The sequence below is a fragment of the Canis lupus genome, chromosome 6 (assembly GCF_048164855.1).
Source record: "Canis lupus baileyi chromosome 6, mCanLup2.hap1, whole genome shotgun sequence".
Lineage (NCBI taxonomy): Eukaryota > Metazoa > Chordata > Mammalia > Carnivora > Canidae > Canis > Canis lupus.
In genome coordinates this window covers 49,560,024-49,583,804 of record NC_132843.1, presented here as the reverse complement: position 1 = coordinate 49,583,804, position 23,781 = coordinate 49,560,024, and the positions used below count along the sequence as shown (strand labels likewise).

General features: G+C 35.9%; 1 protein-coding gene across 4 annotated transcripts in view; it reads left to right on the top strand.

Annotated features, from left to right (window-relative positions):
- The window catches only part of FMN2 (formin 2), a 370,841-nt gene that overhangs the window by 247,308 nt on the left and 99,752 nt on the right, over positions 1 to 23,781 (top strand). The gene's annotated exons all lie outside the window — the stretch shown is intronic.

The window sequence follows — 23,781 nt, the reverse complement described above, 5'->3', positions numbered from 1 at the left end:
TTAGCCAAAGGCAGGCGCTAAACCACTGAACCACCCAGGCATCCCTGTTTGCAATATTTCTAATGTGATTTTTATCACATCCCTTTTTAAATTTAAAGTAATTTCTTGTTCTTATTTTAGATATTATCTTTCCTTTATCTCTTTGATATTTATAAAACCATATTGAAGACCTTTTTGGATTTTCTTTTGTTTCACCTGAAACGAATTAATATTTCATTTATTAATAGTTACAAGCTATCTTTCTATTCATTAGTTTCATTTTGGTGTTGCAATGTTGATTTAAATCAAGTGTCAGAAATTCACAGCCTATCTGTTAATTGAGCCCTCTTTCTGTAAATAAAGTTCAGTTGGTACATAGGCATAGGCACACAGTTATGTCTGTATTGTTTAGGATTGCCTTTGTATTGCAAGTTGTGGATTTGACAGAAACTGTCAGTCTGCCTGTCTTTTGTTCTTTCCCTTCTCCTGACCCCCGCAATCCTTAACTGTCTCATTTTTTTTTTCAATTGCTTTGACACGGCCTGTTTTTGGCCTGTAGGCCAGAACCAAAGCCTCTATTAGTATGCCCACGTATATGTATGTATACTTGCATATTAGGCTTATTACAGATTCAGTATCAAGATAGTGAATGACTTAGCTGAGGTCTTACCTGAAGGCTGTGTCTGCCTGTGCATCCTGCTCCAGTCACACAACTGCATGTAGTCAATAGCTGTTTTCATCCTCCTTTCATGATTTGGAGAGCTCAGTCACAGCTCTGTTTTCTAGTAGTGAGACTGGTTCCATTTCTGGCTATGTGAACTCTTCCTTCACTAGTCTCTTTGTAAGCCAAGATCTTTACCTTCTCTACATGCATACTACAGTGACCTCTCACTTTAGGTCTGTTTATTAACTTGGGATACTCTAATATTTCTGGTCTAAGGAGATATTACAGTTTTTAAAGCATACTGTGTTGTTTGGTTTTCTCTTTTTATGTTTTCATTTATTGCTATGTGTTTTCAGCAGAAGGAAGGCTCAGCCTATGAATTCATCATTCCATTTGACTGGACATCTGTATTCACTTTTATAACTTACATGTTTTTTCCCACTAAAAATTATAACATGAGCATTTTCCCATGCCATTTAATACAATTCAAAAACCATTTCAGATGATTTCATAATAATCCTTCTTATGATTGTGCCATAATTTAGTGAGTAATTTGATTCTTGTAAGAAAGAAATTAGACTTTTCCCAGTTTTCCCTACTCTTAAGAAATATGTTGAACATCTTTATTCATAATGTTTTTACTATATCTCTGATTATTTCCTTAATAGACTCTTAGAGGGGATCCCTGAGTGGCTCAACAGTTTGGCACTTGCCTTTGGCCCAGGGTGTCACCCTTGGAGTTCCGGGTTTGGGTCCCACATCAGGCTCCCTGCGTGGAGCCTGCTTCACCCTCTGCCTGTGTCTCTACCTCTCTCTCTGTATCTCTCATGAATAAATAAATAAAATCTTTAAAAAAAATAGACTCTTATAATTACGAGATCAGAAGCAATGAACTTTTTTTTTTCAGATTCTTGATAATTTATTAGGTTTAGAGGAATCTTAGAGATATTATAGTCCAACACCTTAATTATCATTCAACACATGTTTATTAAATTATTAGAAAGTACAAATAAAAAATAGACCTTTCCTTCATAGTTCATCAATTAATAAGAGGCCAATGGATAACTACTTTGTAGTATAACAAATATTTTTTAGTTATATAAATAAGATACTATAGAAACACAGAAAAGGTAATGATTAAATATAATTGAGAAATTATATTTAAATCAGACTTTGAATCAGTAAAATTTTCTCCAGGAGAAAGAAAAAATTTCAACAATGGCAAAGAGCATGAGCAAGTCACTGGTCTTGCAACTATTTTGGCTTTGATTATCTATTGACCCATGAGGCCAGAGTTTTCTTAATTTATATCAGGTTTACATCTGATGGATAAAAATATTCATACCTGAGTTGGCTCATTGAAGAAGAATTCATAAGTAGTGTCAGAATTGTGCATATATATGGTTTGATAAGGCTGCTCAGCCAGTAATTTTGAGTTGCTTTTCGAGGTAGATTGCTTGCCTACTCAGTGTCCGTGTTTTACATGCATTAACTCCATTTAATTCCTATGATGTTGATATTATCATTAATCCTCTCCTCAGTGATAAGGTAGCTACAAATTAGAGATGTTAAATACCCTACAAAGGAGGCTCTATTTGAACCAGGGGAACCCAATCCAGAGCTTTATGTCAACACTAGTATAGCTCCCTGTTATTGGAATTGAACCCTTCAGTGAGGATTTGACATTGACTGTGCTTAGCTTTTAGCAGATGCCTGACTTGATCTGGACTCAGTAAGTAAGTGAGTGAACCAATAAAGGAAAGAAATGGATGGTAAAATCTGATAAAACTAGAGTATAGAGTGCTCAGGAATGTGCAATTAGAGGATGTCAAGGCATCCTTGGGAAGGATCTTGAGGACTGACTGAGGAGTTTGGACTTGATTCTGCAATTGTTGCTTAGACATGGAAATGTTTTGAGGCAAGGATGCAACAAACATATTTAGACATGCATCTTTGAAAGCCCATCATGAGGATTGTGTGAATGATGGTTTACAGGGGAGATTGGAAGCAGAAGACGTAACTAGTCATAGATGTTGAGGGCATAATATAAATTCCTTGTGGGGCAGCCCGGGTGGCTCAGCGGTTTAGCACCACCTTTGGCCCAGGGTATGATCCTGGAGACCCGGGATGGAGTCCCACGTTGGGCTCCCTGCATGGAGCCTGCATCTCCCTCTGCTTGTGTCTCAGTCTCTCTCTCTCTCTCTCTGTCTCTCTCTCTCTTTGTGTCTCTCATGAATAAATAAAATCTTAAAAAAAAAAAAAGAAAAGATAAGTTCCTTGTGGTTAGAATGAAGAGGAGAAAAGGTTATAGGAGTTTTCCAAGATACACTGGAATAAGATTCTGTAATTGTACTGATCTATACAAGGTAAAGAAAAGAGAGGTACACGATTTTTTAAATTTTAGCTTGTATACCTGGATTGATAAAAAACTATTACAGAAGGGAAGACAGGAGGAGTAAATAGAGATGGAAAGTAGTCTCTGACTTATTTTAGACATGTTAAAGTTCTTCAGAACTTGAGGAAATTATGTCAAGAATGAAGTAAAAAAAAAAATACACAAGGAGCATGAAAAGCCCACAATCCTGCTGTGACTTGGCTAAGATAAGAGCTCCAAGCTGAGTCAGGATCAAAGACCCCCCCACACACATTTTGGTTCAACACACCTTACCCACTTATAGTGAGTTCTATAGCCCATTTCCTATTACATCTAGAATTGTTATTCTAGTCAAGAGCACCCTTATTATAAGGATGATATGATTTTAAAATGAGTCTATTAAGGTATTCTAATTTTAATTAGAAATAGGTGAGAACTTGAATCTTTGAAATTATAGTGTACTTTAGCATGGCATATGAAAGAGTTGAAGGGATACTAATAGAATTACACAGTAGTTATTGAGCTCTGCTTTCTTTTTTTTTCATTTTTAAAAATTTTATTTAAGTTCAGTTTGCCAACATATAGTTTAACACCCAGTGCTCATCTCATCATGTGTTCTCCTTAGTGCCATCACCCAGTTACCCCATTCCCCCCAACCTCTCCTTCTGCAACCCTTTGTTTGTTTCCCAGAGTTAGGAGTCTCTCATGTTTTGTGTTCCTCTCTAATTTTTCCCTTCATAGTTTTCCCCCTTCCCTTATGGTCTGTTTTCTCTTTTTATATAGCATTTCTATATGACCTTGTCTTCTGTTATGTGTGTCTCATGTAATGTGAAATTTTTACAACTAATCTATCATTTTCATTATTCTTATATTCTCATCTGAAATATTAGAGCTGTATTTTTACTGTATGTAATTTTATTGTTGGAATTTAGTATGTATCAAGCATGTCTATAAAGTACTGAGCTTGGTCTTTTTAAGTCAACAAAGTTTATCCAAATAGGTGTTCTCAGCTGTACTCAGAACTGGCATTTTTTGAGCACCTTTTAATGAAGATGCTTTGCTCCATTCCTAGAGTGAAAAGATGAATATGAAATTGGTTGTTATACTTTAAGAATGTATTATGTAATCAAGAAGCCTAACACTGGCATGTAATTATACCGTCGTATCATAATCATGTTAACAAATTGGTATAGAGAGCAGAGTGGAAGGTAAGCCTGGTGCTACCTAATTGGTTAGGGTAGGCTTGAGTTAGCAATTGCTGTTAAATGGAATCATGACAATAATTTACAGGTGAAAAATTTATGGAGGGAGATTTGAGGCAAATCACTGAGTTCCATTGCATAAGATGAGTATGTTCTTGGAATTGTGAACAATCCTTTGTGACTCAAATACAGGCTTAGTGCAAGGAAGGAGAAAGTGATAAAACCACAGAGATATGCAGCAACTAGATCACAAAAGCCAACACAGGCATACTGGGCAGGAGGACTGGAAATGGATAAGGAGCATGTATGTACCTGGAATAGATGGGAAGGAGAATGAAGAAGAGCAGAGAAGCATTTTGGGCAGTGGAAAAGTCTAAAAGCCTCTGTATTCTGAGAACGCAGTGAGCATGACGTGAGAAAGTTTTCTGATCATATAGAGTATACAAGTTTATGTGTTTTATAAGTTTACATTTTATCCCAAATGCAATATCCAGCCCCTTAAAGATTCTACTTACGGAATTAGAGTGATATGACTTATGTCATGAAAACATTGCTCTGAAAGGCATAGAACTGGGGAGACCAGTTAAAAGGGGCTCAAATGATGATAGTGGTTTTTACCCAATTTTGTATAGAGAAGATGGAGAGAACCTAACAGATCTTTCTAATTGTTAGGGGCAGTGAGGATGGTGTAAAGTATTACTCTATAATCTTCTAGTCAACACTATGCAGGTTACCATAATGTTTTGCTGTTTGAGATGTTTACATTCCTTTACGAAAGTTTTGTTTTCATTTTTTTCTTTACAAAAGTTTTGAAAGAAACTTTTCATTTTTGATATTTTTTTCCAAAGTTAGTAAGCTTCAAATATCTTTCTCTTCTCACCCTGTCTTTTCTCCCCCATATTCATACCCATATGCACTCAATTCAGATAAACATTTTTCAAGATCCTTGGACTTTTCATACTGTAAATCTCTTGAATCTCCATTACTTTCTGTGGTAATTCTGCTAGTGGAAGGGAGAGTTGATGAAAAGAAAATCAGGTCATCAGTCATTCAATTTGAAGATTTGATGCCATTTATCCATATTAGAAGAAACTAGTAAAATTATACTTCCTCATTTTCACTAATCACTTGCTTTTCTAACCTGGCTGTGGTTCTTGAGAAAAACACAGATAATTAAAGGTGATTAGTTCTCTGACACTTTGAGTTAAGATATATTTAATTTTATAAATTACCCATGATTGTGTTACAAAATGTACTCTACAAAAATGTTTTTCTTTTTGTACAACAGCCAACTTAGATTAATTCAAAGACGTAAAATGCATGTTTGCACAGGGACCCCATAAAAGCAAATCATCACTTGATAATTTGGAAGCAAAGTCTTCCCATATGTAGTATGTGGTCACTATTGGATTAAAGTCATTTATAACAGTCTGCATGCGAATGTTACATCCTCTATGACTGAGGTTCTCCAGTTATTTCTTTTTTCATTAACATTAGCAAACTCCTATTCCTCCTTCTGTACTCAGCTATAATGATTTCTCTTCAGGAAGCTGTCTGGTTGGACTTGCCCTATAGGAGAACATTGATAAAGGTATACTGGTAGATGGAGATTTGCAGGTGCATGACAGCTTGTTAAACATGAAAGTGTAAGTGTCATGAACTTTTTAAATCACACCTAGCATTTCATTTCACGATATAGATTAGTATCCTTTTCAAAAATATAAAAAGTCAGAGAATGTGAAATTGGCAAAGATATGGATAGATTAGTGAGAAGTCTTATTACACTGATAATGGCAATAGAAATTGATGTCCTTTGTTTTGAAAACTTGAAGGTAATGATTGGCTGTGGGCCCCAGGGTGGGATGTAGGGAGCACATGGGACTTTTCCAAAGTATTGAGTAAGTTTTATTTCTTTTTTAAATTGTTTATTTAAATTCAGTTTAGTTAACATACGGTGTATTATTAGTTTTAGTGGTAGAATTTGGTGATTCATCAGTTACAAGTTCTGTTAAGTTGGAAACTGGATAAATGTTAAGTACATGCTAAATATGCTCCTCTATAGTATGACATTTTTAATAATTTTATTTAAGAGGAAATAAAAATAGGCAACCACCCAGGAATAGACTTTTAGAGTTGAAATTCAGTCATCTGGGCCCCACTAATTTAAAATGTCTGATTACTCAGCCTTTTTTTTATTCTTTATGAAGAAATTATATAGCCTAGCAAATTCAAAAGTAAACATAAAGAACATATGAAATTTAATTAAAAGTACAAGCTATGTTGTTGTTTTTTTTTTTAAAGAATTTATTATGAGACACAGAGAGAGAGGCATAGACACAGGCAGAGGGAGAAGCAGGCCCCATGCAGGGAGCCCGATGTGGGACTCGATCCTAGGACTTGAGGATCACGCCCTGGGCCCAAGGCAGGTGCTCAACCGCTGAGCCACCCAGGCATCCCCACAAGCTATGTTTTAAATGACTTTAAATATATGTTTGTAGGTGAATGGTACTAATAATATATAACATTTTGGGTAGAATATTAATCTGAAAAACTGGTGCATCTTCTGGTGAACATTTCAAAAAAACATTATGTACAAGCAAGTAATAAAAATTAGATTAAATACTAGTGCCAGCCAGAAAGCTGCTAAATACTTAGAAAAAGATAGCTCATTCATTTTGATTTACTGTTGTACTAGTTCTGAGTGATGTCAGAAAAGCAGAACCACACTTATTATTTTAATAGAATTAATATAGAGAATTAGGTTAGCACATGTTAGGACAGAAAAATCAAAAAGGGAATGCTCAGATAAGTAGTGGAGCAGCTCTCATTCCTATGGCAAGGGGAACCAAGTGAAGAAAGAACTAAGTTATCAAAGAACCTAGAAATTCTAGGCAAGTGCTCTGTGGGGCTGGACCCTAGACCTCTGTGGAGAGAGTACAGCCTGGGCAAAGAGTACCTGAGCAGGTTGGATGGGGACTCTGCAGAGCTGAATTGAAGAAGACAGGATATGAAAGATCCTTCAGAAGAGAAATCAGGGAGTGGTTCTAGCAGAGCTGGGACAAAGGAGTTTGGAGAGAAGGGGCTCCACACAGCTGGATTTGGGGAACCTAGAGGAAGAGTTTCTGCCTGGCTGACTGGTACTTTCAAGGGGTGCAATGGTGCTGGATTGAGGCCAAGGAAACAAGCCAGGACCTGGAACTGATATTGGCGGCGGAGGAGGGTCTGGGGGCTGTGCTGAAGGGAGCAGCAAATCCCCATCAGCTGCACTCCTCTCACTCTCTTTCCCCTTGGGGAAACCTGTGAGAAAGCCTGCTAGCAGAGGAGAGAGGTAGTTTGCTGAGACCCAGTGTCCCAGACCTCAGTATGGATGTGTAGTTTGGGAGCTAAGAGACTGTTTACTTATTTTATTATTTAATTTATCTATTTAAATTATTCTAAGGTGGCCTTACATGTTTCTGCTATGGCTCTGAAAGCTAAAAATAAGTCAAAGAGGTTTATAGTTTTTGGAAATGCTTAAACCATCCTGTTTTCTTCTCTAGTCAACATTTCTTTTGCTGTCTTCCCTCTTTATTTAGTTCTTTCTTTGCTGCATTGTAGACAATCTCACAGGTGATTATATCCATTTCCAAAACTCAGAGAAGAAAAAATCAGAATAGAAGATGGATAGATAATTCTAACCAATGTCTAGTACAATAGAAAAATGGTATGCCTATTCGAGTAACACATTACAGTTAATGGTACCCTATGTGTACCAAAAGAGTTTGGTTCTGGCAGTTTTGACTTGTTAACTGAGTTATCCCCATGATTTGTGTGTCATTTTTCACAGATCTCTGCCACCTTTCTGGGCTATGTGTGTTCTTTACTTCTGCATCACAAGGTGTCTTCTTTATATGTGTGTCTTTTGAAACTCATGGCTTCTGATAAACCCTATAATTTATCAACAATGCCTAAAGTTCTTGTGCTGTATTTGAAGAGTTGAAACTTCATAGAAGTTTCTAATTAATTTTCTAATTAATGGAAGTAAAAACAGAATAATAGATTAACATGTACTGAAGCTCTCCCACAGGTGCTGTGCACCTCATATACATTAACCCTTGCATTAAATTGCTGGAGGTGAAGGTTGCCAGCTCCATGTTGCAAATGAGATAACTGAGGTGAACTAGATTCAGGAACTTGTCTGAGGTCTCAGATAATGAATAGTGAAAAAACAATTTGAATCTAGTTCCCAATCTTGGGTGAATATCCTGGTGTGCTACTTCTCTAGTTTATAAAAGTGCTTCCCATTTCTTCATCTACATTAATAGAATATTAAAGGATATCTAGAGATACTGGTCATAAATCCAGAAGATTGGATCCTAAGTGTAATTTCCAAAAAAATTCTCTCTTAACCACTGGGGAATGTTAGAGATGATCACAACTGCATTGATAAATTTCTTTGAATTCTTACAGTAGTTTCAAATACTTGAGTCAGAGTTACTACCCTCTCTCTGTTTTGTTTTGTTTTGTTTTTGAGATATGTTTAGTAGACTTTACTACTTTCCCAAACTTAAAACCTACAAATCCCCTAATCTTTAACTTCATCCTATTTCTTTCTAACACTTACTGTTCCTTTGAATGAGAGACTAGCTGGTGCATCATTAAGTATTTTGATAACTCACTCTACATTTCAAATGCTTCATAATTTTCTCAGCATTTCTTATTGTTCTCTCCTCCTGCATATATATTTCTCTTCTATGGTTCTTTCCATACCTCCTCCTCCTTTCATTCTATGATTTTAGGAAACTCAAAGGAACAAGACAAGACATTTAAGCCCCAAGACTTTGCTTTAAATATCTTTTGCTAACTTTAGGGATCCCTGGGTGGCGCAGCGGTTTAGCGCCTGCCTTTGGCCCAGGGCGCGATCCTGGGGACTCGGGATCGAATCCCACGTCGGGCTCCCGGTGCATGGAGCCTGCTTCTCCCTCTGCCTGTGTCTCTGCCTCTCTCTCTCTCTGTGTACCTATCATAAATAAATAAAATAAAATTTAAAAAAAAAAGATGGCTTTTAAAAAAAATATATCTTTTGCTAACTTTATGTTTGTAGGTCCAAACTAGAAAGCATTTCCATTTGGAGGTGGTCTGTCTTGAATTTTGATTTCTTAGGCACTGGACAAAATTTTGGTTTATATCTTGAAAACACGCCAGTTAAGAGTTTTACTCGTTGGGTACAATATGCTTCATCTTTAATTATTTTTAAAATTATAAACTACTGTTATACCTCAATGGAGCCCACTAACAAGACACCATTCCAGTAACAAATAACAGCCCTAATTGGGATCTGTTTGAGTTGATGGATGCCACCCGCTGCAGCTTGACTGCATGGGACATTTACTAAACTCTTCTATCTCATTGAACACCTGCCATGTCAGTTACTCCAATTCCAGCACCAGTGCACATCAGAACTGGAAAATATTGGCAACCATAGTGACAGTACTACTCCAGAACTCTCAAGGAGACTGAGATTTCTAGGCCAGTCATAGATGCCTGCAGTTATACCTCAAGTCATCATCTAATAACGAGTATGGTGGGGCAGTCAATATGCAACCACGTACCTGGCCAGTATTATCAAGATATTGTTATTTCCTTCTGTGAAAGTCACTTATACCCTCAATAAACATTATCACCTAGTCCTATGGTTTTACTGTATCTTTAGAAAATGTCAGAGGCTTTGCATTAAGCTCACATATGCAGAATATTAGGTACATTGTATAATACTTCAGTTTTGTGTAAATCACTTTTATACTCAAGACATTGTAATGTTTATAGTATTGTTTAATGTTAAAGAATTCATTTGCAGGGCATCTGGTGGTTCAGTGTGGTGGGTGTCTGCCTTCAGCTCTGGTCATGATCTCAGGGTCCTGAGATCAAGTCTCTGAGTCATTTGGTCTGGCTCTCTGTTCAACAGGGAACCTGCTCCTCCTTCTCCCTTTTCCCACCCCCTGGCTCATGTTCACATGCTCTCTCTCTCTCAAATAAATACATTTTTTTAAAGCAAAAAATTTAGAAAAAAGAACTAATTTGACAGATCCTAAATATTTGAGCAACTTGCTAATTCTTGAAAATATTATGGTTAAGGATATACATATTTGAAGAATTCTAGAACCATATGTCAAATATTATAAGCAGGTTAGTTTGTGGTAAGGGTACTCTTATTATTTTATTGTAAGATGCTACATCTGTCATCTTAAATATGGTTTAAAACTATGAAGTAATAACCTTTTACAACCATCTTAGGGAAGTTGAATATCTTTACTTATTTGGAAGAGTAGAGTTTGTAGTCATCTTTAAAAATCTGCCTGGTAACCATTACCAGTGTGTTTGCTGTCACCCTGAAGTGCCAGTCAAACCATCAGCTAAAGAGACACTTGTATCTGCAGCTGTAGATCCTTTAACACTCTTAAATCGAAGCCAGATGTAAAAGAAAACCAAGCTTCACACTATTTTTGAGGCATACCTTAACTGTTCTTAACATTCTAAAGAAGTTCTATGGAAGCCCCCTAACACCAGGTCCTTTGGAGTCTCAAAAGTCTAAGTTAGACAAATTGGGGCATGTTGTCATTCTTTGTTGTTTGTTTACAACTTTTTATTTGATATAAGTCAAATGTATAGAAAACATGCAACCTAGTACATGGAATTCTCGTCTATTCTTTCCCTAGACTATCAGTTGTTTATTTTTTGTCCCACTTGCTCTATCATTCCTGTCCTCCTGTCCCCCATATATAGACATGGATGTATGCATGCTTATGAAGACAGATGTGGGTGTACATAATTTTATTTTTCTGAATCATACATCAGCAAGTCAGAGATATAATGCTTCTTTACCCCTGAAGACTTTAGTGTATATATGCTAAGTATTTGGGCATCCTTTTATGTATGCACAGTATAATGACAAATTCAGTAAATTTAACACTGATAAATACTATTATGATAATAATCCAAAGACCATATTCAGAAGTATTCTTTATAGCTATTTTGCCAATCCCTAGATCACACATTGCGTTTAATTTTTATATCTCCATAGGCTTATTTAATTTAGAGCAGTTTCTTAGTCTTTATCTTTCTTGACCCTACCATATTTAAAAAACTACTTATTTTGTAGGCATCTCCTCCATTGGATTTGTCTGCAGAAGTGGTATGTGTTCCTTATGCAGGTCCATGATACCAGCTTGTCTCATTACTGCTAATGCTGATGCATCATTTTGGCCACTCTTGTCACTTTGCTTAGGTGGTATCTGCCAGTCCTCCACTATGAAGTTATATAGGATTTTTTGTTTGTTTTTAATAATTAGTAAGTAATTCGTGAGGTGACTCTTTGAGAGTATGTAAATATTTTATTTCTCAGCACCTTTTACCCAGGAATTCTAGTGTCTATTAGGGTTTCTAGCCCATTATTCCATCTTTAAAAGCTTGCCATTCTTTTGAATGCATTTCTTTCAACAGATTTTGGCATTTTTTGATTCCATTTTACGTTAATTTAATCTTTAAAATTTGTGAGAGATTAGTCAGTATGAACTGAGGAGATGTTAAAGGAAAACTTGGTATGCTTGTTCCCATGAAGTCTCAGTGTTATCTTCAGAATTCCTGCAAATTTCTATAGTTTGCTTCATGTTCTGTGAAACATTCTGAGCTAGTACTAATGTTCATTCTCAGAAATCAAAAATTGCCCCTATGAAATATGATATAATGTGGAAAAGGAGAGATGCTAGAAATAGTCAAGTTTATTTTTTTAGTAGAAAATAGTCTTTAGTAATGTCATTATGTCATCATTTATCATATTGTTGTATTCCAAAAGACATTTGATTTTAAAAGATTAAGTTTGATTTATGTATGGTTTTATGGAAATTTATCACTGAATATAAAAATTCCCTAAGACCTTTCCTTTGGCTGGTTTGTGGATGGTTCAGAAATTTAGAAGAGATACAATGATCTGGAAATAAACAGATCATTCTTTACTACATAAATGCCTTCTTTTCACTTTTTTTTCATACTATAAGTGATGCATGATCTATTCTAATGGAAGAAATATGTATCTTATGTATTTAACCTCTAAAGGAAATACTGTGGCAAATGTATTGTTTTAAAAGGGAACATCATGTTTCCTTCTGAAGTTAAATAAGAGCAGATCTCCACCTTTAGGAAGTGTTGTGATTCATCATGTTGATACCTTTTTCTGTTTGCATTGTTGACCTTGTTAAAAAAATAAATATTCAGGCAATGGGATAATATATATATTTATATTTATATGTATAAATACATATATTTTTCAAGATTTTTTTTATTCATGAGAGACTCAGAGAGAGACAGAGACATAGGCAGAGGGAGGAGCAAGCCCCCCGTGGGGATCCTGATGTGGGACTTGATCCTAGGACCCTGGGGATCATGACCTGAGCCAACCTGATGCCCAACCCCTGAGCCACCCAGGTGTCCTGGGAAAGTATATTTTAGAACATCAAACCTCATCCAAATAAATATAAAAACAATAGTCATTTTGGAAAAATCACAACAGAAATATTGCATCATTTCTTTTAGTCCTTAGAGAGTGAAGTGGGTCTGTGTTTTATGTAGGATATTGTTATAATATCCTTTTTAAAATTATGTGTGCACATGCATACATTAGCATTGGGTAGATGCAAGACTGCTAAAAGATCTATCACTATAGGTCATCGCTATTCTATAGTCTTGAGAGTCGTTTCATCAGTATTTGCAATATTACATACATCTGTTATCACTCCTCACCCAAACAGACTCTGAATGTCTTAGTGGAGACCAGTTATTTTAGCATTCTTAACCAATCTTTTTTTTTTTTTCCTTCCAGACTGTGGAGAGTAAAGTAGATGGAGTGATATTTTAAAGTTGAAATGAAAGTAGACAGAATTGTTTTCAAATATATGAAAGGCTATCTTAGTTACTTCCTTTGATCCTGTGACAAACATCTATTTAACGGTGTCTTTTCTGTTGAGTTACACATAGACTCTTCAAAATCCTTTTGAAAAACATGCTTCAAGTGCCCCCTATTATACAACCAGAATTGATATTTGAAATAAAACTTGCTATCCTAAAATTATACTCATTCTGTGTTGTACCAGTGGACAAGACCTAAGGTCAATATGTGAAGCTAAAGGCAGAGAATTCAGTTCTATATAAAGGAATGTCTCCAGATAGGAACTGAAACAGTGGAAGGGCTACCATTAAAAGTAGTGAGCCCCGCGTCACTAGAAATATTTACGTACAGGCTCAGAATAACTGTATGGTCTATAATTGTCATGACTTTATTGCTTGCAAATGTTAAGACACTTCTGTTTCATTCAGTACATGGAAGGTTGAGTCAACACCAGTGTCTCCCCCCAAAGCGTATGGAGTACAAACTTGTGGAAAGTCTTGTTTTATAAAATGATGTTATTTTCACAGATACCAAATATATCAATTGATTTTGAATTATTTCAATTTGACTTTGAATCCCCTTATTAACAGAGTGAATCCATTTAAATGATCTAAATGACCACTGTGTTATTGCTTATGATAATAAAGCATTAAGTTTTCTTGTTTCCCAAGGCCAAATGTGAAAAGCAAATGTATTGCCAACGATGTACACTCACAATTTGTCATGTGTTTGTATGTGTATAAATATATATACAACTCATTTTCAGTTGTCCCTATGGAAATATCATACTCATATTCTGAAGCATGGCCTTCTCTGCTTCTTTAGATTTAGAAATAGAAATAATGGTCCAATTCCTTGTTGTGTATTAGTAATTGTGGTGTATGGTGGTGGTAATAGTGTCACAGGAATTATAGCAAACATATTACTCTTACAAAGCATGAAGCAGATATTATCTCTCATATTACAGATGAAGAACTGAGGAACAGAAAAGACTACTTTTTTGAAAATCATAGCTATTATGTCTTACTGTTTTGTAACCAGTAGATTATATTTGTCCATGGAAGTATATCATATTTGAAAACAGTGACTTGTATATGTGAATTGACAAAAAAAAAAGATAATTCCTCTTATAGGAATGATTATTTAAGGAGCAAAACTATATGTATTGTGCTTTCATCATTTCAATTTAAAACAGTGTTCACTTCCAAAACCCCTCAGTTTGAAGAGGACACCTGTGAAACACCTGTTAAAAAGTATACTTACACAATCGTTCAGTTCAGTTTAGCTTTGTTTTGAGGTATAAACTGACGAGCTCAGCATGACCTTAATATATTGCACTGGCAATACTGCTAAGTCTACCATGTCCAAACTAAGGTACTGTGGGATTTGTGTGTGTGTGGTGTCTCTGTCCTCTTTCATTATATTTACATGCTAAAGGACTACTTTGACATTAATTTGCAGACATTTAATTCTTAGGGATCAGATTCTTCTGAAATCCATCTTTAGGACAGATACACAAATTTTATACTTAACACACAGCTGAATCTATGGATGCATTGTTGGCAAGACTAGGATATTTTGAATATTATTCAGAAGTTTTAAAGGATTTGTGTTCATTTATTCATCATTCTTCCCATTGCCCACAGCACACCTCTGCTGGGCAGGTTTTCTGGGACTTTTCTGCTCATAGGCCAAGATGTTAACTTTCCTGGTCTATTTCTGGGTTCTTTGATTCACTACTTCCCATTCCTTCCTCAGTTTGCTACAGTGTGTCTTTTTCTCTAGCACTACCGAAACTGTTGTCACAGTTTGCCAACTTGCATTTGACTTGCTATCACTAGCCTGTTGGCTTCATTAGTCCTACTTACTGTTGATTCTCCTTATAGTATCTGACAATTCCTTCTACATTTTGTTTCTGCAGGGCCTTCTCTTTCTCTGCTTCTTCATGAAAGTTGATATACCTCAGGTATGCTGCTTTGGCTCAGTCTTCTCACTGAAGCCTTTCCCAAGTGATCTTATTCAGTGTTTCTATTGTCACTCTGATCTGCAGAGTTATACACCCAAGCACTTGGTGGAAAACTACTCATGGATGTTCCACTGGCATCTTAAAATGCAGCAAGTTCAAGACGAATTCATTTTCTTTCCTTCTACAAGCTATTTTTCCTCTTGCATTCTCTCTCCACAAAGCACCTGCACTGCAAACCCAGATGACATCCTTCATTCCTCCCCTCAGTCTTACTTCACACTTCTGTGTGCATTAGAATCATTGTATGGACTTTTTCTGAGCCTTATCCTGGAGTTTACTTTTCTCCAAGTATCTCCCAGGAGATGGGAGCATTGGCAGGCAGATTCTGAAAAGGCCCTCCAGTTGACTTTCAGGTTTGTCTCTTCAAGAAGGGATGGCTTATGTACAAACTAGTCAGTTACCAAGCTTTGCTGTTTTCCCCTAAATATTCCTTGAGCTTGTGCAGTCTTCTGTGTCTGCATATGATTTTGCTTTTGTCATTGCATATACTCTTGAGATATAGTGAAGCCAGATAGTGTCTTTTTGCTGCTTCTATTTTTATTTTGTGGTTTGGATTTTGTTTTATTTTTTGTTTGTCACTTTTTGTTTTGCATGTTTGGTTTTTTGGGGGGTTTCTAGGCTTTCAAGTAATGACATGGAGAGGTTGGATTTTACTGAAGCAGTATGACTGTCCACCGCCGTCACCAGCTCCCTGAGTGTTGAGACACATTTTTTTGATGGTGCATATTTAGCAGGTGAGATTTGAGTCTAAAACCACAGTTGAGACTGTGGTATCCACTATACAGCTTAGATACTGAGTGGCTCACCTAGGGCCACTTCTGCAGTTTTGTTCTGGGAGCTGTTCCTGAAGACCAAATGCAGAGCCAATTTCTCTGTTCTTGCAAATATTTATAAGTATCATTGGCTGCATTGATCTGCTTTAGGTAGCTAAAATGACTTCTGTTTCCAGAAATTGAATCCAAAATAATAATCTGAACCAGGTGTACATGGGAAACAATTTGGTGTTAGAAGAAAATATGTCTGATTACTCAAGTTTGTTTCTTTTCTTATGTGTCTGTTATGTGGCTTCATTCAAAGTTGCTGAAGCAGGTTTATAAATTCCAATGACCTACTGGAACTCATAGAAGAGCAATGACTCTAAACTGATTAACATTGATTGAACTTGGAGACTTGTAAAAGTTATAGCTGGAATATTTCACTTCCCTAAAAAAGTAACTAAACTGCTCATGAACATGATTCATTTTAGAGAGTGATATGTAATGTTCTTGTTTTAAAATGAAAGTGATAAGATGGTGTTTGCCGAGACCCCAAACATGCCAGTCTGTGGATGGCATTGATGTTTTAGAACCCATATTGCAGTGAAAATGTCTAAGACATTTTTGTTCTTCCAGTCCCCTAGCTAGATTTTTTCTTTGCATTTGGAAACCTAATTTATGCTTTCCAGTATTAGCTCTTTAACCCAATACAAAATCATTTGGGATTAGGAACTTCTTTAAATCAAACAAAAAGCCAGCTGATTGGAATTATTGAGTTATACCAACATCCCTTAACAATTGTTTTAAAATTTAGATTTGACTATAATACAGATTTTCCAGGAACACTGTCATTGTTATGTTTTTAGTAATGTTTCTAAATGACCAAGTTTGTAAGATTATAGCAGTTGGCATTTTTTTTTTTTTAGGTTTACATAGTCACCTACCAATTTTGAAGATGATAAGTGATAGCTAGGATGATACGTTATGTACCTTGATGCACTACAGTTAAGAGAGGAATGGGGTTCAGTCTTACAAACAAATTTCCTTATTCCTGGGACCCCTGGGTGGCCCAGTTGGTTAAGTGACCAACTCTTGATTTTGGCTCAGGTCATGATTTCAGGGTCATGGAATTGAGCCCTGTGTTGAGCTCTATTCTCAATGTGGAGAGCTTGAGATTGTCTCCCTCTCCCTCTGTCTCTCTCCCCCATTCCATCTCTTTCTCTCTCTCTCAAATAAATATATAAATCTTAAAAGAAGAAATTTCCTTATTCCATAGCACATTAAATATATTCATATGTATTATTGAATATATTAGATGTATAAAAGATTTATGTCTATATAGGAGTATATATAAACTCTACAGCTTGATATTTTATTTTTATACTTCTCCAACAGCCTCTTCCTTCTTAATACAGTGAATAAGTAAAACAACAACCATGTACAAATAATTGTATAGGTTGTGTATCACATTGAAGAACTTTGGAAATTTGGATTGGGTTTTTGTACATTTTGCATAAGACTTATGTGAAGTTACAAATGATCCACAACTGAAGGCTTAATATCCAGATTAAGGAAAGTCATAATTATTGACATAGTTGAATGTGAGAAAAGCACAATGTGCTTTTTTCCTTTAGCTTTTCCTTATATTGCAGACACTAGGCACAAAGAAGTAAATAGACAATTCTTGACTTCAGGAATGAAAAATAAAAGTAAGTCAAGGACAAAGATGCATAAACAAATAAATGCAATGAGATAATATCATTAACAGCAATATGGTTTTTTGGGAGTTTTCAATGGCTCAATGCTTTAGCACTGAAGTGCCACATCTTCATCATCCCAATTTTTAGTTTAGGCTCAGATAACTTAAGGAACCACCTCAAGATCACATAGCTACTAGTAGAACTAGGCTTGGGTCCACATCTCTTATTCTAAGATTTGCTTTTATCTTATATCATTTACGCATGTTGTACAGAGCAGAGAGATAGAACGTTCAGGGGGAGATTGACTCTCTTGGCTTGGGGTGAAAATTGAAACTTGGGATGGATAAGTAGAAGTACATTGGTTCTGAGGGGTAAGAGTATATCAGATGAGTGAATAGTATACATAAGGTGTGAAGAAATTTGAATAGGCATGACATTTTGAAAATTAAGAAAAAGTTCATTGTGCCAGGAGGGTCTAGTTCATTTATCCATTCATTCCACAGATAATTGTTGGATGCCTATTGCCTACCAAGGAATGTTAATGAGTAAATGAAGAATGGTAGGAGATCAAGGTCTTCATCTGTCTTTAAAGAGGGTAGAATTTGTCTGTAACTCACTAAAGACCTGAACTATCTATGGTGGACTTTATTTTTTTTTTTTTTTACCGATTTTTAAAATTACATAAATAATTATATGAATATATCTGGAGCATTTTATTACTATTGTTTTTTCGAGAGGGTGTAGCGGGATAAGGGAGAGAGGGACTCTCAAGCTGACTCCACATCCAGCACAGAGCTCCACATGGGGCTCAGTCTCACGACCCTGAGGTCATGACCCGAGCCTAAATCAAGAGTCAAATACTTAACTGTCAGAGCCACTCAGGTGCCCTATATCCAGAGTATTGTATGTATGTATGTATCTATGTATCTATGTATTTATTTATTTATTTATTTATTTATTTATTTATTTATTTATAAAAGACTTTATTTATTCATTCATGAGAGATACAAAGAGAAAGGCAGAGACTTAGGCAGAAGGAGAAGCAGACTTCCTGAGGGTAGCTGATGGGGGACTTGATTCCAGCACCGCCTGATCATGACCTAAGCCAAAAGCAGATGTTCAACCACTGAGCCACTGAGGCACTCTTTCTGGAGTATTTATTTATTTATTTATTTATTTTCCTGTAGTATTTCAAAGCAAACTCCAGATATATCATTCCATAGGAGAATGTATCATAAAGAGAGATTTCTGCTTAATATGTAGTTGAAAATTCCAGTAATTAAAACAACTCAGTAAGGAAGAAGCTGCCTGGTAGGGAAATGAATGGACATCACTGAGATATATTACAAGCATTTTTTGTTGCCTTCTAGAAAGAAGACTGAAAATGAGATGAGGTTGTTAGTAAATGACCCAAAAGAACTTCTAAAACTAAAATTCTACCTTGTTCTTACTGTGTACATGAAAATCTATAAGTGAGGTAAAAAGAAGAAATAGAAAAAATAGTTTTTGTTTAATTTATGTTAAAAATATTAAGTTTGTATGAATGGGCCAAGGACAGTTGTGAAAATAAGAGAAAATTAAAATAGAACTTTCCCTTAGTTTTTTTTACATTTTAAGTATTTATTATAAATTCTGTTGTTTCAAAGTTACTGAGTACAAATGAATACTTAGAGAAATTTTGGCACATTTTAGAAGACTTTCCTATGGACTGTCTTTGATCTAACTCTGCTTTCCTAAGTAGTGAAATCCTTTGTAAGTCACCAGATCCATCAGATGAACTTCTGCAAGTTCCTAGTGTTAGGGTTTTACAGCTCACTATGCTTCTAGACATAGTGTAGTATCATGAAAACAAAGCCAGTTACTACTTTCATTTTCTAGTAAAAAGTAGCAGATGAAACAATTGCAACTAATTGTCAAAACATTAATCTTTCTTGCCTAAAGCTTTTAAGTTTTGAAACTTAGACCAAGTGGAAAACTAGATCCTTTTTTGTTTTTATTTTTTATGTTGGCCTAATCTATTAGATACTAGGCTATTAGTTTTTACTTTTCTTGTTGGAATTGGAAAACAGTTCATTAAAGACTGTGTATTTTCAAAAAAGGCAAGCCCTCTGAGGACAAGGATTTTTGTCATGGCAGCTTTGTCCCAGGTTGCATCATGTGAGAGTAGGTTGGTTAGCAATTACAAGCTACTGAAGACCATTCAGAACAGCTCTTCATGTGATTTTTCCAAAAATGATTCATTGCATGATGGGAAGGGCTGATAAATTTCTACCTCATTCCTTTTAAATAATGTACACTGTTACTTTTAGAAGATACCTAAAGTACGACACTAAATATGTCTTTTGTATCCATGTAGAGATATTACAGAACATGGAATTTCTGTTACATGGGGCTGTCATAAGTGAACATTACAGAGGAAGCTGAATGCATGTCTTCTCCTCAGACTCATCCTCTTTACCACATTTCTGACAAGTAGCCCACTATTTTCTGAAGAGTACCAGTGATGAAATGCTCATCTCCTCATATGGCTGGTTACTTCACTGTGGGATTGTCCTAAACATTAGCCATGTTTTTACTTAGAACCAAAATCTTTCTGTTCTCTAATTTTTGCTTGTTTAACTCCTTCCTTCCTTGGCATCAACATGAAAATTTACACACTTTTGTCCCTGAGACCACATTTTAAGAGCAGCTATGATATTTCTTCTCAGACTTCTCCAAGCTAAAGCTCATTCAGTGCATGCTGAACTAGAATATAAACCCTCTATCTCCATCTACTAGTTTCCAATATCTAGAATGTTCTTTCTTCAGCAGGAGCTATTTATCCAGCCATTAACCCATCCAACAAACAATTTGTTGCTTGTATCAGGTACTAGGAATACAGATGAGAATTAGATTTCCTCTATGTAGCTCTGTCTTGTGGAATAGAATAGATACAATCACAAATAAGATTAAAACAGTGTGGTAGCTGATGTCCTTTGACAGATGAATGGATAAAGATCTGATATATATATGTGTGTATATATATATGTATATATATATATATATATATATATATATATATATATATATATACACATACACACACACACACACACAATGGAATAATAGCTAGCAGAAAGGACAAATACTTACCAATTGCTTTGACATGGATGGAACTGGAGAGTGTTATGCTGAGTGAAATAAGTCAATCAGAGAAGGACAATCATCAGATGGTTTCACTCATCTGTGGAATATAAGAAATAGTGAAAGGGATTATAAGGGAAAGGAGGGAAATTGAGTGGGGAAAAATTAGAGAGGAAGACAAACCTTGAAAGACTCCTAACTCTGGAAAACAAACAAAGGGTTGTGGAAAGGGAGGTGGGTGGGGAGATGGGGTTACTGGGTGATGGGCACTAAGGAAGGTGCTTGATGGGATGAGCACTGGGTGTTATACTATATGTTGGCAAATTGAATTTAAATAAATTTTTTTTTTAAAAAGTGTGGTAGCTGATACAGAGTCCCACCTTCTCAACTTATGAACTGTGTAAACTTGGATAGTCTCTGTATTTTATTTTTCTCTGACATAAAGCAAGCATATTACTAATCTATTTCAAAGGGTTTTTTGATAATGAAGAACATATGCAAAGTGTGTAGCAGTCCTTGACATATAGAAAGTACCCAACAAAGACTTTAATTCTGTATGCACAAGATGCTGTGGGGTCACAGAGGAAAGACACCCAGTCCTAGCTGAAGACAGGAGATAAGAAATGGAGGAAAGCAGGGGTTGTAGGAAACTGAGGAAATACGTTTTAGGGGCAACTACATTGAGGTTAAGTCATGAAGTAATATTGAGAATGGGTGAGATGAAGGAGAGAAGATAAAGGAGGTAAAGTAGCGAAGCATTCCAAGTAGAGGAACCAAGGTTATGGAGACTCAATATGTATTGAGTCTGCAAAAAACATCAGGAGTAGAGGTGGATAAGTAGAAAGTTGGGCAAGGCCTAGACTTTGAAAAGTGCTCTACTTTGTATTATAGCATTTTATTTTTTTAAAAGATTTTATGTATTTGAGAGAGAGCATGCGCCTGCGTGTGCGCATGAGTAGGGGTGAGCGGGAGAGGGAGAAGCCGACTCCCTGCTGAGCAGGGAGCATTATATGGGTGCTCCATCCCAGGAACTAAGGATCATGATCTGAGCCGAAGGTAGATGTTTAACCAACTGAGCCACCCAGGTGCCCCATATACTGTAGGGTTTTAAGTCATCCCTTTACTCTGGGTATGGTTGTGAGGATTGAGGTCATTGAACAGTTTTAGGGAATTGGTCAGGTTTCTTATGGATGACTTTTATTATTTAATTTAATTTAATTTAATTTAATTTAATTTTTGTTTATTGCTGAAGTATAATTGACAAACAGTAAGTGTTACATTAGTTTCAGGTGTACAGTATAATGGTTCAACAATTCTATACATTACTCAGTGTTCATTATTATATGTGTAATTACTGTCTGTCACCACACAAAGTTATTACAATATTATTGACTATATTCCCTATGCTGTATGCTATATCCCCGTGTCTTATTTATTTTATAACTGGAAGATTATATCTCTTAATCCCCTTCACCTATTTCACCTATCACCCCACCCACCTTTCCTTTGGCAACCATCACTTTGTATTTAAGAGTCTGTTTTTGTTCATTTGTTCATTTGTTTTTTTAATTCCACATATAAGTAAATTCATATGGCATTTATCTTTCTCTATATTATTTCACTTAACATAATACCATCTAGACCCATCCATGTTGTCACAAATGGCAAGATTTCATTCTTTGTATGGCTGAGTAATATTCCAATATTCCACACACACCACATCTTCTTTATGCATTCTTCTTCTGCTAGGAGGAGAGTTGATCTATGTAGGACTGGTGGTGGAATTAAGTTATGAGGCTTTCCTAGTAGCCCAGTGAAGAATGATGAAAGCATTTGAACCAGCATAAGGCAGTAATGGAGAGAATAGGTAGATTTCAGAAGCATTTAGGAGGTAAACAAACAGGATATTAGGATAAGGAGAGGAAGTCCAGGGTAACCCTCCTGCTTTGGTGTGAGTTACTTAGGTCAGATCATGGTGCCACCAATAGAAGAATAAATAAGGAAGTAGCAAGTCTAGAGAAGGCTGTGATGAATTCTAAATGAAAATATTGATATGTGAGAAAGTTTAATGTATGAGTCTGAAGATACAGGTATTGGACTGAATGTGGATTGGCTAGTCACAACTTGTGAGAGCCTGTTCTGGCAGAGTGAGGAGTGCTGGGGAATGTGGGCAGAGAGAACCCTGCATATGTCTAACTGGTCTTAAGTCTTACTAGGCCTACTTGTTCTTCACATTTGATGGGAATAATGAGTGCTAACAGTACAGTTCCCCTATATTCTCCTGCTTAGACAAGCTAATAACCTGGAAGGAAAAGAAAACTATATTTAATAAGAGAAAAACATATTTTAAAGAGTGGAATTTCAAAGTTGCCTTGAGGAATTAATTGACAACCTCACCTTAAGAATTGTAGTGAGAAGTATGTTTTCCTGATTCAGACATTTATCTGCCCTAAGTTTTGTCTTTCACGTATGTGCTTTTTAAATTTTGATTTCTTTTTGCCAGTATCACCATAATGGCAGGAGTTTCCTCAGAAATTTTCTTAGAAGTACTTCCTAATTAACCCTTGTGGGATCTGCAGCCCACTAAGGCATTTATGATGGCATGGACATAGAAAATAAGCTCTCGAGTCAGGCCAGGATTTCATTTATGGGTCTGGTACTTATTATCTGTGGATGCATCAGCAAATAAGTACCCTCTGAGCCATTATTTCCTCACCAATAGAATGGAATAATGTCCACTCTTACTAACTTCTTCTTAAGGTTAGGTTAACTAATAGGTTAAAAGTATCTGCCATCCAATAGATGTTCTGTAATTATTGATTTCTATACTAACATTAGCAGTTATCATTTGTTGTTATTTGTGGGAAATACTGACGTATTGCTTTACTGTCTGCCAAGTACTACTTGAACACTTTGTATCTATTAACTGATATGATCCTCGTGACAGTCCTGAGAAGTAAACATTAGTGATGTACTCATTCTACAGATGAGACTGAAGCTTAGAACTTAAGGGACTTTCTAAATTTGCACAGTTTGGT